Here is a 6,975-nt window from a genome sequence, read left to right as displayed (position 1 = left end):
ATTACGATGCGTCATATGTAGGACAAACAAAGAGACAATTGAAAACCAGAATTAATGAACATAAGTCTAACAAAAAACAATCTGTTGTCTCTCAACACATATATGAGAAAAATCATCATTTAGACTGGGACAATGTTAAAATTTTAGATCATGAATCGAATTATCATAAAAGATTAATCTCAGAAGCGATTTTCATAAAACAACAAAAAAATGGCCTCAATATTATGGACGAAGTTGAATTGTTGGACCATGTATACTTTCCGTTACTCAATATCTCAAAAACTTAAATGATGATTTTCATATTTGTTGCTTGACGCTTGCGCGGTTAAAATCAACAGAACCTTTAAAAACACAACATGACGCAAGTCCCACTCATTTTAAGTTTGTGACCACGTTAGTTGACATCTACAAAAATTTTAATAATTGACATTTTGATAATTTTATGTATTATACACAAGATGTAAGTGATAATTTACGCTTCATTTAGATTGTAATATTCGTATCATATAATAGTAAGTTTGTAAAAATCGATAGACATTGTTTGACAATGCATTGTGACACGCACAGAGTTTGACCAATATGACGTTAAAAATCATCCATGGACAACACATGGGCTTCAAGGAAAAATCGGAGACATGGGATTGCATGGGAGACAAAGTTAATCAAAAAAAGAATGGAGATCAACAACCACATTTGCGCTTTTTGGAAGTATGATTAGACTCGATTCGCGTATTATTAAATCATTAATGTAATTTTTCGGTGGCTGAAGAGACACAAGTTCAGTATCGAAACGTCCCACAAATTTTGTCTAATCTTATGATCTTTGTTAATTTAAAACTATATAATAAAATTGATCTTCTCAAATCTGCTCGTAGAGGCCATGATTTATATTATTGTTTATTTAAATAATTAAATTTGAATAATTAAAATTCGTAAAATTCAAAATTTTATTTATATGAAAAATTAGACTTTATTATTTTATATCTTAAGTAGACAATAAACAGATAATTTTCACTTTTTTGGACATTTATCTGCCCGATTTCTAAACAATCAATTAAATATCTAAATTCCCTGTGTTTGAATTGTATCAGAAAATTAAACTGATAAAAATAATTATTACATTTGTAATCTCTTGTTAGTTGCTCTTTGCAAGTTTTATATAATTCTTATGAGTAAAACTCAAATACGAAATGGATAATGCGCATCATCGTATATAGCAGTAAACAAACAAATTAGTGGCTAAACACTATTTTTTGTAAAGTTTTTGGAAGGTTGCAGTAACATTTCTTATGAAATATTACAGTGACATGTTCTTATAATATCTCTATATTTCTATATCGCATTGCAACTTGCAAGATTGTAATATTGCTATAATGTAATTGAAATGTTCTGTGCTGTACGGGTAACTACATTACCGATGATAAGATATCATTAAAGACCGATAATTTTTAGCGCACGGGATTTAGCGTGATTGTAACAAAACCAGAGTTGTGCCGTAGATTTCAAAATTACGTCTACATGTATTGTTTACGTATTGTCTACATAATATTTACATAGATTTTTTTCATAGACAATGTAAACTACATAAGCATTATAAATCAGAATGTAAAAAGAAAAGAATGATTATATTATAAAATAGTTAATGTATCTGTATATGTGATTTTAGTAAAATAAAGCAGAGAAAAATGTAACGCTATTATACAATAACCTTTTACGTTTTTCTCTGCCTTACTTTATCTTACGTTCACGACTATGACAGACATCTCGTTCTCTGTCATCAGCTTTCGGTTGCTTAAAGCGTCTACACTATTGTAGACGCCGCTAAAATCTCTATAGATTTTAAGCCCTAAGCCTTAAGAAATTGACCAATCAGAGTCAAGTATAAAGAGGATACTCGACTGTGATTAGTCAATTTCTTAAGGCTTAGGGCTTAAAATCTCTATTGTAGAGGCCGCATAAGGCCATTGCAAGTGAACAAATTTTAGTTGTAACCGTAAGGCCGTAAGCAAATCTACCAATCACAATTCAAACATTCTTATTACGTTTTAAAATGCTTGATTGTGATTATTCGATTTGCTTACGGCCTTACGATTACGACTAAGTGCCGGTCTACAATAGGTGATTTAAGCCCTAAGCCTTAAGAATTTGACTAATCATAGTCGAGTATTCTCCTCATACTTGATTGGTCAATTTCTTAAGGATTAAGGCTTAAATCACCTATTGTAGACCGGCACTAAGGGCTATGGCACATAGAAAAACTCAAGCAGTAAGACTTAAGACTTAGGGCCACCGCACAAGCTTTTCCGTAATGCATTACGTTAAGGGCATTCTACAATGGCAGTAACAAGGCTGTAGGAGAGTATACTGTTTTTAGTGATGTTAAGACCGAGAGCAACGAAATGGGCAATTCCCATTTGCTCTTAAAACTTTTAAGAGCAAATGGGAATTGCCCATTTCGTTACTCTCGGTCTTTATATCACTAAAAACAGTATACTCTCCTACTCCTACAGCCTTGTTACTGCCATTGTAGACGGCCCTTTACGTTAAGTACTAATTCTAAACCTAAACTCACACGTAATCTTAAACTTTAGTCAACGCACAGAGAAAATCGTAACGTAACAAAAGCATATTACGTTACGATTTTGTTTGTGGTGCACCTCGGCTTCCACTCCTCAACGCTCGGTCTAGATATACTATGTCTATGGTCTTACTGCTTATGTTTTTTTATGTGTCACGGCCCTAAAACTTTTTAATGTGCAATGGCTTTTAGTCTTCTGTTTATAGTTATGTTTAAAGCAGGGTTGTGTCGTAGATTTCAAAATTACGTCTACATGAATTGTTTACGTATTGTCTACATGATATTTGCATGGACTTTTTTCATAGACAATGTAAACTATGTAAGTTTTATAAATTAGATGTCAGAATGCGAAAAAGGATGATTATATTATAAAATAGTTAATATATCTGTATATATGATTTCAGTAAAGTAAGACAGAGAAAAACGTAACGCTGTTGTACAATAGCCTATTACGACTTACGTTTTTTTCTGCCTTACTTTACGTCCATGACTATGACAGACGTCTTGTTTTCTGTCATAGTCATAAACCTTTGGCTGCTCAGGTTTCTGTTTGTAATTATATTTCAAGCATGAAGGAAGAGTAAGGAGAGTTATCTACCTAGATTGAAAGTGGTTACGAAAAATGTTCCGTATGTGGCCAGGTTTGCCGAATGGAATAACTTGGACCATTTCGTCGCCATCTTGAATCTTCGTATATGTATAGTGTTACGTTTAGTTGTGGTAGTAATTAGTAAGTAGTGTGTCATCCAACACACTTACTGATCACTAATACAACTAAACATAACACTATATATGTACGAATATTCAAGATGGCGACGAATTGGTCCAAGTCATTCCATTTGGCAAACCTGGCCACATACGGAACATTTTTCGTGACCACTTTTTTTCTCTCTACACTATCGAGATAACTCTCCTTACTCTTCCTTCATGGTTTCAAGCATGAAACATAAAAAACAAAACATAAAGAAAGTCTTCCACAAACCATATTTCATAGATTACTCATTGTTGATATAGATGACATGTTACATATAGTTTACATTGTTTACGCGTATACGTAGACTATTATAGTTTACGGATAAATGCCCAACCCTGGTTTAAAGCATAAAACATAAAAAACGAAATATAAAGAAAGTCTTCGACTTTTTCTTCTTTCTTTTATGGCTGGTTGGGCATTAGTCGCCCATACACCATTGTTTCTTATGGGTTTGTAAAATATAAGCAAAATTCCTCTTAAGAGAGGAGGAGTCCAAAAAAAGGTCCAGACAAAGGACATACGCAGCACGCAAAAACACGTCCGAATCCGACACGTTGTCAGTCGGAACTACCCACAGAAGCCGTATCTACGGCCAGTATTCATAGTCCGTTCTTATATTCAAGATCGTCTTAAGGATCGGCAGGAGTGACGGCCAAACTCCGAATTGATCAAGAGACACGGTAGTGTCTCGCGGCAAGTCACGCGCAGCAACAGCAAGGCACCCCGGGTATCTATACGCGAGTCGGCTAGTATGAGAGTATCTTTCAGATTTTAGATTATTTTATTGAACCTCAATAATGGCTGAACCAATCATATTTTTAATAGGCTTAATAGATAGTTTGGGTTTAAATTATATAATAAAAGTGTCATTATTTTTTTTCTACATGTATCGTGAACAGAGGTAATATGATTTCAAAGTCGAAATGTGGAAATTTTCATGTAAGAAACGTCACCGTGGTCACCGTCATCGCTACGCGTCGCTACACGTATACTACACGTACACAACACATGCATAGATATATAGTAGTCGCGTTACACGTATATACACGTACACAACCATGCAATAAATAGCAATGTATACACGTTGTACAGTTGACTTGAAAAGTAATTTATGTATATGTAAAAACAGAACAAAGCATTGCAATACATATATTTATAAAAAAAAGATGTGTATATTCTATAATATGTTTATTATAAGATATGTGTGTGTGTGTAATTTATAGATTCAACTACCCAGAAGTATGAAAAATAAATGTATTTATAAACTTATTATAAAAATTTATAAATTATTAAAAAAAATAGATAGAAATAAAATATAAATAGAAATTTATGACTTAATTGCACACACAGACTGTGTTTCACCAATATTACTTATCTATAATTGCATATGATGCATGACAAATAACTATATGATGACAATCCTTTGACAAATGCATTTGAATACACTGGATTTCTTTTTACATCTTTCGTTTTTGATATATAATCAAGATACAAGACGGATTAATCAAACAATTTATAGCATAGCACAAGCATATATAATAATATATTTTAATTTTAATGATAATAATTTTTTTAAAAAAAGAATGTACAAATAGATATTGTTCAATAGAAATCAAAGAAATAAAAGGTTTGCTTTTTATAATTCGGAAATATAATAGATATATTAATTTTATCTGACTGCTCGTAAACATGTGTATAGTAGCAAAACATGTAATGAAAAATTAAAAAAAAAAAGAAAGATATAACTGCTTTTTGTCCTCTCGTGGTAAAAAACAGTAATGCAAGGGTTGCAACGCTAGGCTAACAAGCGCCCACTTTTTGTAAATTTTATATTTGTTTATGCACATTTATGCGTATATATATGTATCAATAATATCTAAAAATTATATATATGATTAAAAATTGTATGACGATAAATAATAACAGTAAAATAATAACTCACAGAGTGAACTAATATACAATATGTAAAACCCAATTATTATAAAAACATACGAATATTTTCAAAAGTTACACGGTAAAGGTATTATTTTTATAAAAAAATTATATATACTGTCCTTTAAATTTATATTGAAGTAAAAAAAGAACCTTGTAGAAAACGATATTTGAAAAAAGCCTTTTCGATGAGATGCGTATGGATTGCACGTATTCGCACGTTCACACGACAGCTTACATTTGCATTGTGCTAGCAGAATGCTAATAAACTAACCTCATTTTTTGATACATACCGTGACAACATCGTGCGAGCATCGTCTGCTTTATCGACATAAAATGGCACAATGACAGCATAGTGTCTGTATGACATGCCGAGCACAGCGTGCGTTATCATGCTGGCACGCTTGGTTATCGAGGCATAAGAAACAATAAAATCAGCTGTGCAATAAAAATCAATATTACCTGATTTGTAAAATCAATAACAGATGACAAATCGGTACGCGTGTATATGTAGTTACGGATCTGAGCGCGCGAGCTCTACGCGATATCATTGGCAAACTTTGATCGCTTATAACTCAAAAACTATTGCAACCTTAAAATTTTTATATTAGAATTTTTAATTCTGTTTTATCTCTAGAATACACTATTAAAGTATTGTACGGAGGTTGTAAGACATCCTGTATACATATAACAATATTATATTGTTATATCATATTCTGTTATATTATAACACTAAAAAAACAATGTTAGATTGCAATAATATTTAATACAGTAACCATTGTAACATTACATAGTAACACATATGATATATTTCAGTTATATATCATACTAGATGGCGTTTATTCCTCGCGCGCTCGGCACGTACATATGCTTCTTACTGTTTTCTTTCGGCTCCTAGACGTTGCAGCGCGATGATATATAGCCTATGTTACTCAGGAAGATCTAAGCTATCCACGAGAAAGATTTTTTGAAATTGGTTCAGTAGTTTCTGAGATTACCTCGAACAATGGAACAAACAAACAAACTTTTCTCCTTTATATAATAGTATGATATGATATGATATGATAAGTAACTTGTGTTATATTATTTGTTACTGCCACGTTATATTGTTGCAAACAGTGTTTACTGGGTATAATAGTCTACGTCTGCGCGTAAACAATGTAAACTACCCTGCCGAAAATGGTCGATTAAAACCGATTAAAACATAATCCGTTGTAATCGGTTTTAATCGGTTTTAATCGGTTCAATCCGCGTCCGGATTAAAAAGTAATCGATTTTAATTCCGAACGAACTATAATCGGTTTTAATATCGCTTTCGCGGATTATTTCCAATCTAAAATCATTACATTCTAATCCATATTGTTGTCAATCCAAATAAACACGAATAATCGAATGGATATTGTGGCTGCCATAGGTCGTCACATTAAGCACAATCCGCGATACAATAGTGCGACCCGCAACTTGGCGGACACGCGCTGGCACGTCCGCGCGTAGTTCCGGGCGGCGCCGCTACGCGGCGAAGGTCAAGCGAGCCAACCTGGACGTAGAAAGCGGTCAAGCGGGGATATAAGGCGGACCCTCTGCGGAGAATTCGTATATTTGTTTTTAACAACTGAGTCCGTTTCAATTGTAGAAACACCGATTCAATAATTGATTGTGACTCATAATAACAGCAAATCCGACTTCACACTACATAAAATCAATTTACTTT

At 33.0% G+C, this 6,975-nt stretch overlaps 1 long non-coding RNA gene across 1 annotated transcript in view; it reads left to right on the top strand.

The window, feature by feature from the left end:
- Positions 1 to 3,119: 3,119 nt before the first annotated feature.
- Positions 3,120 to 6,975, top strand: part of LOC115237304 — an 8,403-nt gene continuing 4,547 nt past the window's right edge. Inside the window, exon 1 of the long non-coding RNA XR_003884329.1 lies at positions 3,120 to 4,059. This is a non-coding gene — a long non-coding RNA (uncharacterized LOC115237304). The remainder of the gene's footprint in view (positions 4,060 to 6,975) is intronic.

Source organism: Formica exsecta, unplaced genomic scaffold (genome assembly GCF_003651465.1).
Source record: "Formica exsecta isolate Colony F162 unplaced genomic scaffold, ASM365146v1 scaffold29, whole genome shotgun sequence".
NCBI classification, from domain to species: Eukaryota; Metazoa; Arthropoda; class Insecta; order Hymenoptera; family Formicidae; genus Formica; species Formica exsecta.
Note: the sequence above shows the minus strand (reverse complement) of the source record. Positions and strands in the feature narration are given on the sequence as shown.